The 13,032-nt window shown below is 42.0% G+C and overlaps 1 protein-coding gene across 2 annotated transcripts in view; it reads right to left on the bottom strand.

Annotated features, from left to right (window-relative positions):
* Positions 1 to 9,365, bottom strand: part of SERPINF1 (serpin family F member 1) — a 102,408-nt gene extending 93,043 nt beyond the window's left edge. Inside the window, exons 1-2 of one of the 2 annotated variants that reach the window (XM_069761359.1) lie at positions 9,231 to 9,323; positions 4,638 to 4,688 (exon numbers count right to left, since the gene is read on the bottom strand). The gene's annotated coding sequence lies outside the window, so the exon portion shown is untranslated. Of the gene's footprint in view, positions 1 to 4,637; positions 4,689 to 9,230 lie in introns of both variants that reach the window. The other variant, XM_069761358.1, reaches the window with a different exon arrangement.
* Positions 9,366 to 13,032: the final 3,667 nt, after the last annotated feature.

The following is a 13,032-nucleotide window of genomic DNA, read 5'->3' as shown; positions in this document are numbered from 1 at the left end:
CTCCTTATGGGAAATGTATCTGACTGGGTAACAGGACTCCTGCTCAGCTTACAGAAGGATGGTTAACATTCACTGTAAGGCCGGGGTCACACTTGCAAGTGCAATGCGAGAAACTCGCACAAGTCTCTCGCATCAATACCCTAAGGGACCAGAGCATTCAGGTGCATAGAAATAAATGCAGTCACACACTCCGGTCCCGAGTGCCGGTGGCAGTGCCAGGAATTGATGTGAGAGACTCAGGCGAGTTTCTCGCATTGCACTCGCAAGTGTGACTCCGGCCTAAGAGCTGTTCTCCCACCATGAAATACAAGATCCACCATCCTGGAAGAGTTAGACGTCCGGATAACTCGGATGAAGATCACAACACAGTGCTCGGTCTGACTGTCAGCTCTCCCAACCCACACTCTGGTCAGGAGAGTCAACGTCTAGTCTGAGCATTGCATTGTGATCCTTGTCCAATTTATACGGCTGTCTGACTTTTCCCATAGGCTCGATTCCAATGACTGTATGGTCTGTAGACAGACCACAAAGCACATACCAAATGTGGGTTGCCCTGATACACCCTAATTATTATTATTATTATTTTTATTATTTATTTATATAGCACCATTAATTCCATGGTGCTGTACATGAGAAGGGGGTTACATACAGGGATATAGATATCTTTTACAGTAAACAGGTTTACAGTGACAGACTGGTACAGAGGGGAGAGGACCCTGTCCTTGTGGACTTACATTCTACAATGCTGGACTGTCACTCCCTTGGTCCACTCAGTATCAGCATTGACTTCAACGTTTTAGGAAACACTTCTGTTTCTGGGAGTTTTTGGAAGAGTTTGTTTTTCCTGTAGTGTTCTTTGCAGCCTTTTGATTAGACAGTCCCTAGTTTGGATAGATTTCTTTCAGGATCCTCTTCACAGAAGAGATATGTACTTTATTTTGTGTTTATTGTTTTTTCTTCCCGAAAGACGTTCTTAGAAACCCCTAGTGGGAAAAAAATAATTACCGGTATATGTACAGAAAATGGATTTCGAATAGAAAAGAACTGAATGAGTTTTCCAAGACTTTTTTTTAGCAGTTTTTGAGAAGGATTTTGGAAAGTATCAGCCTCTCAAAACTCCTCAAAAATCTCTGTGTGGCCATACCCTTTGCCCACATGTACACATTGAGAACTTAGTGAGTTTTTTTTACGTCAGTATTTGTAAGCCAATACCAACTTCTTTTGTCTTCTCCATGGCACAGATATAGAAGAGGTCTTTTTTCACTATTAAAATTAGCTACTATTCGCCCCCCTTCAATAAATAAGACATGCAAGGACGTTGTGGAACATGAAATGATCTAATATATGTGTGCCACAGAAACGTGAACGATATTAAACACTACTTAAAGCCACATTATTAGTTGCTTCGGTCAGCACAATTGCAGGAATCACCTGCAGAATTCATATTCTCCTGCACCTCCTCTCCTCTATTAACCAGATCACATCAGATAAATGTATTTATTAGGCAATTGATTTAAATGCAGTACTCTAACGTATAAGCAAAGGTCATCTATATGTTCCCTAAGTATGTAATTACAGTCACTAATACCGTGCTGAGATATATAGCAGAATTTCTGTTGAATAGCTAAAAAAATTTTCTTCAAGAAGCAGAAATGGGGCCTCAATATTAGAAACCAATAATATGTTCTGCATGAAATGGAGCAAAAGAAAACAGGATTTCCAGCTGTGGCTTTGGAAGACTCTAAGAATTTATTACAAAGGATATTTTGTTCCAGTACATACCACAGTTACATCTGTGTTCCAGCCACCTAAAACATTTCTGTAACACCTGGCAAAACCTCCACTTTCTAAGGCGACGTTCACAACTGCATCTGAGCCGCTGCCACATATTCAGCCAGAAATACTGGACAAAATAGCACAGCACACCTCATATATACTGAACCATGATGAAAACCAGGCAGACCCTACTATTGTGAATGGGCCGTCTGACACCACTGTAGCCCGGTCCTGCACTTCCATTACTTTCATATTTCTTTTCCTATAATTCAAATATGGAAATAACAATGCAGATGTGACCAGAAGTCTATGGCCTTGATTCTACATTTGCGATTTTTAAAATGACTTTTCTCTTTTTCTTGTACTGTTCGTTGCTGTTCTTTTGCACCAAATTCTTCAAAATGTTGCATGCTAGTTAATTTTGCACAAAATTTCAGATGATATTTATGTCTTCCAGCTTTTTTGTGCCTTTAAGGCCAAAAAGTCACATGATCCAGTTTGTCTTCAAGTGTGAAAAATAAAAATAGATGGTGTACTCTCCTAGGGAACTGGAGTACAACTGCGCGAAAAGGGGCAACTGATGAATTAGGCTAAAACATCTGGATAAGGAAATATCCACATTGTTGAAACGAAAAAACAGAAAGAAAATAACTTAAAGGAGTTTTCCAACGAACAAAAGTTAATTTTATTCACTAGATCTTGGAATGAAAATAAGGTTTACAATATGAAGTGATTAAAAAAAATGTTCCTGTCCCGAGATAATCTTATAAATGTGCCCCTGCTGTGTGTTGTGTAAAGGCTGTGTCTGACCGTGTAGGAACATGGTCTGATCGTACCACAGCTCCTTGGCGGGGGGCAAAAGAGTATATAGACATTATAGCATGGGATCACAGCTGATTCTTTTTGTGAGGTAAAACATTTCCCTGCCTGTTTTTAACCAATGTTTTACCTCAAAGAAAGAATCATCTGTGATCCAGTGCTGTCCTGTCTGTATACTCTTTTGCATCCCCCCTGCCCAGGAGCTGTGTTATGATCAGACCATGTTCCTGTACGGACAGACACGGCAATTACACAGTACACAGCAGGGGCACATTTATAAGATTATCTCCGAACAGGAACATTTTCTTTTTAATCACATTCAATTGTGGAACTTAATTTTATTCCAAGATCTAGTGAATAAAATGGGACTTTTGTTAGTAGGAAAACCCCTTGTATATGTGGCACACAGTGTCTTTGGATTCCACCAAGAATCCGCCTGACAAAATACTGCAAAGCGCCCACTTAAGGTGAACATGTTGCACAGCAATGTCACTGCGACACTGCTGTGTACATGCTCCATCTTATTTATGTAAATTCTTTTAAAGGGACTCTGTCAGTTGAATTTGGAGGGAACAATCTTCAGCCATAGGGGCGGGGTTTTCGGGTGTTTGATTCACCCTTTCCTTACCCGCCGGCTGCATGCTGGCTGCAATATTGTATTGAAGTTCATTCTCTGTCCTCCATAGTACACGCCTGCGCAAGGCGAGGGGACAGGGATCTTTATTTTAAACACGAAAAAAAAAAAAAGGATTTTTCATATCTTCTATCCAGCGAACGCTGCTGGAGAGAAGATATGAATGGCGGCTTCAGCACCACGTGGGGGGACAGCGCTTACTGTAGCGCTGTCTCCTGGACTGCACACGGACAGCGTCCGTGTGCGGTACGTGTTTTACACGGACCCATTGACTTTAATGGGTCCGTGTAATCCGTGCACTCCCACGAACACTGACATGTCTCCGTGTTTTGCACACGGACACACGGTCCGTGAAAACACGCTGACATGTGCAGAGACACATTGATTTCAATGTGTCTACGTGAGTCAGTGTCTCCGGTACGTGAGGAAACGGTCACCTCACGTACCGGAGCCACTGGCGTGTGAAACCGGCCTTAGTGGAAGTCGCATGGGTCACTTTACTGTTTTCCAAAAGTTGCTTCACCTGGGAGAACTCCTCAACTGAGCTGTTTTTTACTTAGTGCCGTGAGTTTTGCACATTTTTTCTTTGAACACAATATATTATGCTACTTGCCCTTTTTTATGTATATTTTATATGTCCTCTCTTGTTTTATTTTATTTTTCACTTTGTGGGTGGAGTTTATTGATTCCATATGTTTTCAGCTGAATCGTCAATTACGACTTTTTAAAAAGTAGCTAAATTTGATGCAACTCTACTCCAGTCCCCCACTGCTGTAAATTTCTTCAACAGTCACATGTTTTTCGACATTTTGAAAAGTTGCAACTTTTTTTGCTTAAAAATTGCAAAATATTATTGACAGGAAATGTAATTTTACTTTATGCTAAATTCATGAACCATGTGAGCCATTTTGATTAATTTGGTGCAATAAATGTCAGCAAATACCATGGGATAAAAAAAAGAAAAGTTACTTAAAAAACACAAATGATGAATCAGGGTGTTTATTTCAAAATCCCAGACAAAGAAAAAACTTGTCAATAAGGCTACGTTCACATTTGCGTTGTGGGGCGCAGCGTTGGTGACTCATACTGACGCATGCGTCATGCGCCCCTATCTTTAACATGGGGGGCGCATGGACATACGCCGATATGCGTTGTTGTAATGCGTTTTTTATGACGCTTGCGTCATTTTGACACACAAGACAGGGCGCAGACAACGCTACTTGTAGCATTTTCCCTGCGCCAAATTTCCTGATCTTTACTATCTTATGATAACGCATGCGTCACAAAACGCTGCGTTGTGTATATGCGTTGTTGGTTGCGTCGCCGATGCTGCGCCCAACAACGTAAATGTGAACATAGCCTAAAATGTTAAATGGAGGGAAAAAAGGAAAACACAAAATAGACTTACAGTGGGGAAAATAAGTATTTGATGCTCTGCCTATTTTGCAAGTTTTCCCACCTACAAAGAATGGAGAGGTCTGTAGTTTTTATCATAGGTACCACTTAAAGTGTGAGTGACATGACAGTATCTAAAAAAAATCCAGAAAATCACATTGTATGATTTAGAAAAAATTAAATTGCATTTTATTGCATGAAATAAGTATTTGATCACCTACAAATAGGCAAGAATTCTGGCTCTCACAGACTTGTTAGTTTTTCTTTAAAGGAAACCTGTCACCTGAATTTGGCGGGACTGGTTTTGGGTCATATGGGCGGAGTTTTCGGGTGTTTGATTCACCCTTTCCTTACCCGCTGGCTGCATGCTGGCTGCAATATTGGTTTGAAGTTCATTATCTGTCCTCCATAGTACACGCCTGCATAAGGCAAGATTGCTTTGCGCAGGCGTGTACTATGGAGGACAGAGAATGAACTTCAATCCAATATTGCAGCCAGCATGCAGCCAGCGGGTAAGGAAAGGGTGAATCAAACACCCGAAAACTCCGCCCATATGACCCAAAACCAGTCCCGCCAAATTCAGGTGACAGAGTCCCTTTAAGAAGCCTCCTACTCTGCACTCATTACCTGCAGTAATTGCATCTGCTTGAACTTGTTGCCTGTATAAAAGACACCTGTCCACACAATCAATCACGCTCCAACCTCTGCACCATGGCCAAGACCAAAAAGCTATATAAGGACACCAGGGAGGACAAAATTGTTGCTCCTTGTTGTGAAAGAGGTAGCTGTTGTCCGATTGATCAATGCAACAAAGATGAGTCTACAGAGATTTATCTCCAGTCAACAATTTTTAAAATGCAATGCCAAAACATTTGCATAGGTTGAATTTATATTTCAGGAAATATTCATATACTTCCAATAGAAGTTTCTGATCACAGCTTAGGACGGTGCCATATGGAGCCCCCATACCGTGGCACGCAGACTGCCTCTGGCTCTGTAGTACCGAGCTGTGTGTAATACCCCTTATGCCTGCAAAGCACAGAGAAGAGGAATATGCCGCGTTTTCATGCAAAATGCTTTATAGTTTCCTGTATCAAAGACAAGACCTGACCATTCCTGACAGCTGAAAGTCTAGAGGGACCATTTTTAAAAGTCCAGCACTGCAGAGAATTCTCGAGCACTTTCTCACCGTGTTCCTGTTGAAGCCTGACAAGCAGCTTCTGGATAAAAAAAAAAATCTAATCTACAATTTCTTTATATTTTACAAAACCAGCATATGGAAAGGTTTACATGGCAGCAGCCCATGTGATGTTTTACTCTAAGATGCTGAAGACTTCGATTTGTAATTCTGGCTCTTGTGAGATGAAGAGAATGAGACATGAGCCATGTGGAGCACATAATAAAATAATAATAATAATCTTTATTTTTATATAGCGCTAACATATTCCGCAGCGCTTTACAGTTTTTGCACACATTATCATCACTGTCCCCGATTGGGCTCACAATCTAGAATTCCTATCAGTATGTCTTTGGAATGTGGGAGGAAACCGGAGTGCCCGGAGGAAACCCACGCAAACACGGAGAGAACATACAAACTCTTTGCAGATGTTGTCCTGGGTGGGATTAGAACCCAGGACCCCAGCGCTGCAAGGCTGTAGTGCTAACCACTGCGCCACCGTGCTGCCCTAATGTCAAGTTTATAGTCAAGTAGATTCCTATATTAGTAAATAGGTAGTTTATAGGTTCTATCACATCTAGAGATGTAACATATTTTGCTTAGGTTACACTTACTCATCTCTGTGACATGTCCTAGTGCTGTCTGTCAGACATCGCATTCACCCATAGAGTATCATTGAGAAGCTCAATGATACTCTATGGGGGCACGCATGACACTCTATGGGGGAACACATGACACTCTATGGGGGAACGCATGACACTCTATGGGGGAACGCATGACACTCTATGGGGGAACGCATGACACTCTATGGGGGAACGCATGACACTCTATGGGGGAACGCATGATACTCTATGGGGGAACGCATGATACTCTATGGGGGAACGCATGATACTCTATGGGCGACTGCATGATACTCTATGGGCGACTGCATGATACTCTATGGGTGAAAGCATGATACTCTATGGGGGAACACATGATACTCTATGGGGGAACGCATGATACTCTATGGGGGAACGCATGATACTCTATGGGGGAACGCATGATGCTCTATGGGCGAATGCATGATACTCTATGGGGGAACGCATGATACTCTATGGGGGAACGCATGATACTCTATGGGGGAACGCATGATACTCTATGGGGGAACGCATGATACTCTATGGGGGAACGCATGATGCTCTATGGGGGAACGCATGATGCTCTATGGGCGAATGCATGATACTCTATGGGGGAACGCATGATACTCTATTGGGGAATGCATGATACTCTATGGGGGAAAGCATGATACTCTATGGGGGAACGCATGATACTCTATGGGCGAATGCATGATACTCTATGGGCGAATGCGTTGTCTGCCATACACACATCATGACTCTCCTATTCTCACAAGTTTTTTTTAGATCAGAATCGGTCATTAAAGTCTGTGAGAATACATGACCGACTAGGAAGATAGACTTTATACATCAGGGATCCATTCGAGTTTCTGCTGTTTTTTAATTGGTACATCGTTAATGCACCACTCCAGTGTTTATTTTATATTACCGCTGGGATGGTGCTTCCAACCTAAGGTCTCTGCCCCTAGTCTTATACTTCCCTGCCGCCATCTTCCCCTTCTATCACTTCTATCTGTCTCCGGCAATGTTTGATTTGCCGACCGCTCCAGTGTCTGATGGACTGGGACGAATTGGAGGTCACAGCTCAATACAAGTCTATGAGAGTCTCGTTCTTGCTCCCATTGACTTGTATTGAGAGATTGTGGTGTAACTTCTGGCCAGTCAGAAGATGCGATCACAAGATGGAGCCACGAAACCGGAGCAGCGCCCCAAAAAAAGGTACAGAAACCGGAGGGTGAATATAAGACCGGGGGAGGGGAAATTACATTAGAGGTACCAGTCAAGCACTAACATAAAAAAAAAAGGTTGGAGCAGTATTTTAAGAGTCAATGGATAAAAAAAAAAGCCCAGCCTCTTTGCTTCAGTGAAAAAAGGGCAATGACGCAAAGAGAATGTAACTAGGATGACGCCTGAGAAAAAAGTCAGTCTGTTTCTCTTGGATGTGTGAATCCAGCCTAAGGGCAGGTGCAGACAAGCTATTGGCTATCCAAGTGCGATCTGACAAAACATCGGATTCCGCTCAGACCAATGTTAGTCATGCACACGTTTGATCCAATATTCAAATTGCCCTCAGCCATGCAAGTCAATGAGTGCATGGGAAACATGGGACTGCACTCAGATGACATCTGAATGCAGTCCGATATCCATGCACTGACACAATGGATAAGATGGAGAATGTTTTTTCTCCATCTTCTCTTCATCCGAGAGAAACATATCCACTCTGATCAAACTGTGTCATTTGTATAATCGTCCCGATCCTCTCTGCCCCAGCCCTAAAAGTGATAAGATGGGCCAATATAAAGGTAATAGCAACAACCAATCAAAAGTTTACAGGATGTGCAATAAGTTTCTCTTCGATAATGTCTGTAAAGCGCTGTGGAATAAATGGTGCTATATAAGTGAGTGAAATAAAACAATATATATGTAATAAATGGTCTCCATTGTATTTGTCCATTCTAGCGCATAATATAACAATTCCCTATGTCTGTATGTAGCTTTTTATATGGACATTATTAGTGCTGGGCTCATACTATGGACCAGGCTATGATTTGCAATATTGGAGTATTTTTTACAGCATATCCCATAATACACACCTTTGAAATCCCACTGCGCCAAATACCTCCCTTTTAAAGGAGGCGGGAGAATGTAAAAAGTACGTGGCAGACAAGGGATGATAAAACCAATATGTCAAGATGTGGCAGAGCTCAGTTGCATTTAACTCTTTGTTCGCCTTCAGCATTTTTAGAATCGGGATTATGTATTATGTGGCAGGTAGCCTTGCAGTTCTGGGTAAATCCACAGATCACTGATGGGTGCGAAAGAAGAAACTGGGCTCTGGCACATCTGCACAATGGATAAAGCAGGGTTAGATGATATTAAACTCTGCCTGCAGGACATTCTATCACCTATGTTCCCAGAAGTAGAGAATCACGTCACCGCAATATTTACAGGAGTTTTGGTGATATTGTAAAATACTAAAACTATAGAGAAATAATCATAGAAATGTAACAGATCTGCATAAATCTAAAGCCCAATCCTAGAAGTGAGGGCAATGTTATTGTGCATTGTTAAAGGGATAATAGCAGACAAGAAATTATTTAAAAAAAAAGCGTAAAAAGTTATATTTTATGATAAAAAAAACCCCGACAATAATTACATCCTGAGCTCCTGTATCCAATCAGAGGGGCTACTGACACCCCCGATGACCCCACTATGTACTTTGGCGCAAGTAGGTGATGAGAATAATCAAACTTTTGCCATTGTGCTGCCTGTAACCTTCCCATGTGCAGGCCTCAGGGAATGATACCACTCATACCTTAGTAAGGATGCTGCCTCTTGGGACAGGCTGCCTAGGGCTTCCTCCCACCCCCAGGTGGCTGCTCTGTGGATCTGGAACTAGGGAAGACCCTTGGTCGCCTCTTTATCTAGGCTTTAGATCACTGAGTACATGAGGTGGAGTTAAGGGCGGCTCTAAAAGACAGCACAGCTGGACTGCAGCCTCCTGGGATGGGAGGGGGGATTCATTGTATATGGCATTCCTGTAGGGTAGCACAAAGCCCACGCACAGATGTGGAATCTGCGGGGGTCTCTACTGTGCTATCATCTACAGACAGATATTAGGAAGGGTATGCATCTCATCACCTGCAAGTATATCCATCAGCTACAGACATAGGCTGCCGTCACACCAGCAGTATTTGGTCAGTATTTTACATCAGCATCTGTAAGCCAAAACCAGGAGTGGGTGATAAATGCAGAAGTGGTGCACATGTTTCTATTCTACTTTTCCTCTATTTGTTCCACTCCTGGTTTTGGCTTACAAATACTGATGTAAAATACTGACTAAATACTGACAGTGTGACGGCAGCCATATACTCATATATTGCCATACAAAACCTATATGAGGCACAGACTGATAGAACGAGAGTGAATGAGTGGTAGCACAGCTCCACCACATGTGCCCAGCAGAAATACAACCTGGCATATAGCCTATATACAGCATCACTACCCAGTGCAGCATCCGGCCATTAACACCAACGACGATGCATTCATTATAATTTTTGGATTAACGCAGACAATGCCAATCAATAAAGCTATGGACACTGTGGAATCGCTCCTCTCCACTGATGATGATTTCCATCTGACTTTGTTTTTTTTTGTGTGGAAACAATGGTAATAAATCTCTTTTATTCTGAAATATATTCATTAATTATTGTGTTATCACGATATGTTATTGTATATAAGCATTCAGCATTTACATGTATATTTACATGTAGTTTCAGCAATGTGCAGCATTATTAACCATTACTAACCCATCAGGCTTTTCATGAATGTAAGTTAGCGGTCTCTCTCAATCTTTACCCCTAGACGTGGTGATCGGCAGATCATGTACATTTCTCACAATGACACAGTGTATATATATATAGCAAATTGGGCTTCTTAAGATCCAACAAGTCTGATCCTTCTTTTCTCCATTGGCAGTTTTCAAGGAATAATTAGGCTGCCGTCACACTAGCAGTATTTGGTCAGTATTTTACATCAGTATTTGTAATCCAAAACCAGGAGTGGAACAAATAGAGGAAAAGTATAATAGAAACATATGCACCACTTCTGTATTTATCACCCGCTCCTGGTTTTGGCTTCCCAATACTGATGTAAAATACTGACCAAATACTGATAGTGTGACGGCAGCCTTATACACAGGAAATGGCTGGTAGATCCTGCTAAAATTTGCCATCATTACTATATTGTGTGTAAAGTGGGGCTAGTCACCATAGATGGAATAACCTGTAAGGTCTCCCTGAGTTACAGTTCCTTACAGAGTATATGGACAGCGATGTTCTGATGGGATGTCCCTTTGAATCCATAGAATAGATTTACGATAGCAGAAAATTAGCTAGTGTAAAGGAAAATATTTTGAAAGCTTTATAAGAATAATAGCAGACCTTGGTAATCATGAAGTTTATTTTCTACACATGAAAGCACAAACACTGTATCGCAATAAACACTTGAATACTGCAAAGCTTAAAAGAGTTTTTACACCTTGAGGAAAGTGGACCCCACACACTGTAAAATACCTGAAATAATAAAGGTAGCCTTCACAAGCTGCTGAGCTAGTGATTGGCTACATTGGTGGTGTTAGCTGTCAACTTAACGTCACCACTGCAGCCAAAGAGACTGGACCAAGGGTGAGTAGCCGAAGCTGGACCCATGGAGGGTGAGTACCTGCTGTGTTTGTTATATTAGCTACAGCATCTGGGTTTCACTTTCCTGAAAGTGCACTACCCCTTTAACTTTCTGATGACTTTAGAACAGTCGTCTACCGGGGCCAAGAGATACTCCACTAGTCTAGTGTCATGCTGCTGCGATGCAGTATAGCGCAACCTCCACCAGAGGGAGCTTGAGAGGGAAGTAAGACTGCGTACACGGAGAAGCACCAGAGAGCAGCAGCACAGGCGCCACCAAGTGGCGAGAGAGTGGTCAGACAAGCTGAGTCAAAAACAGGCAGAAGTACTAAAGGGATCAGAAGTACACATGGTCAGGAACAAGCCAGGAGGTTCAGCAGCGGTCAGGAGCGGATAAGACAAAGTCAGAAGGCAGAAGCAAGTCTGAATACAAGCCAAGTCAGAAACCAGAGAATCAAACCGACAAACAGGGAAATGCTGGGAAAAGGGCATACAAAGGAATTCAACAGTCACGGGGCAAGTCAGCGATCACAGCAGGACAAATCAAGGGCTACCAGAGTCAGGTTCGCACGCCGAAGGCAGAACTATAGCTGACACCACCAGCAGGATGCATAGGAGCTAAATAGCAAACCTGAACCCAGAATGAGGCAAAGTTAACCCTTGAAATGATCTGCCCAGAAAAAGGGCAGACAAGATTAAACCCTGGAAAAGATCATGACATTCAGGAAGGTTTCTTCTCTAACCCCACTTTTCTTTCACGGGCCCCTTAGGATTGTCCCACTGTTCTCAGGGTAACCCACATGCAGAAGAAACTTAGACCACAGGGTAAGAAATCATGTACAGGTTACCGGCTACAGGCTCACTTTCATATATTACAGAAGTTGTAACACAGCTAGAAACCACTATGTGTAAGTACAATATGCAAAATACATGCAGAACCTATCATGAGACAGAGATATATGCCCAATAATACTATAAGGATATAAAATTATGAATTTTATGAAACATAAGCAGATACCGTACTTTCTACATCTAAAGACTTATGTACATGACAGCCTGTCATATACAGAAAACCATGAATGTCAATAAATTAAAGCTAATGCTGATTTATATAGAATGTACAAGTAGTATTTATACAGCAAAATATAGGGGAAAAAAGATCCAAACGCAGTATGACTATTCTGCCACCGATATACGTGGATGAGATGTGTCTGAGGGATGTGATCACAAATCGCTATATAAACAATGGCAGGTAGCGTTACTCACTAACTGTGCCACCAGTCTCTATCAGCCGCGCGTGGTGATCCGGAAGGATGATGCAGTGATACATTCAACAGGTTTATTTACAGTACCTTGGTGAGAGTGAGGACTGTAGGTTAGAGCTGTTACAGAATCACCAGATAGAGATAATAGAAGCTTCAGGTTAGAGGTAACAAGAGAATCCTTTCTCCAGCTCTGCAGCACATGTGGGATCCAAGATGGCACGGAGTACAAAACAGGAAGAGAAGGAAAAAGATAGGAGGAGCTAAAGACAGAAAGGTGTTGTGGGAGAATTCCATAACAAATATTACAGTGATATAGCAAACGGCCAGTAGATGGCAGCAAAGTATAACAAATGATAGAACCAGGCTTATTAGCACTACATAATGTCCATGTATGGCTGAAAGTCTATCATAATAAACTGAGCAGCACACTCCCCGTCTGAAATCCTTGGATTTCACTATACCATAAGTCTCGAATTGGGAGTGTTCACCAGAAGTGCATGGAGGGATACCTCAACCTGTAAGATAAAAACAACGCATGCAATGCAACAATAACATATTGAATAACAAGTCTAGAACGATTTATTGAAGTAATCCAAAGGATAACCCATCTTCGGATTGGAGAAGCCGCGCTAGGCCAAACTGTCTCCAACCCATTTGTAATCCAAAGGTT

Source organism: Ranitomeya imitator, chromosome 3, assembly GCF_032444005.1.
Source record: "Ranitomeya imitator isolate aRanImi1 chromosome 3, aRanImi1.pri, whole genome shotgun sequence".
Lineage (NCBI taxonomy): Eukaryota > Metazoa > Chordata > Amphibia > Anura > Dendrobatidae > Ranitomeya > Ranitomeya imitator.
The sequence above is the reverse complement of the archived record's forward strand: the minus strand, read 5'-3'. Positions and strand labels throughout refer to the sequence as shown.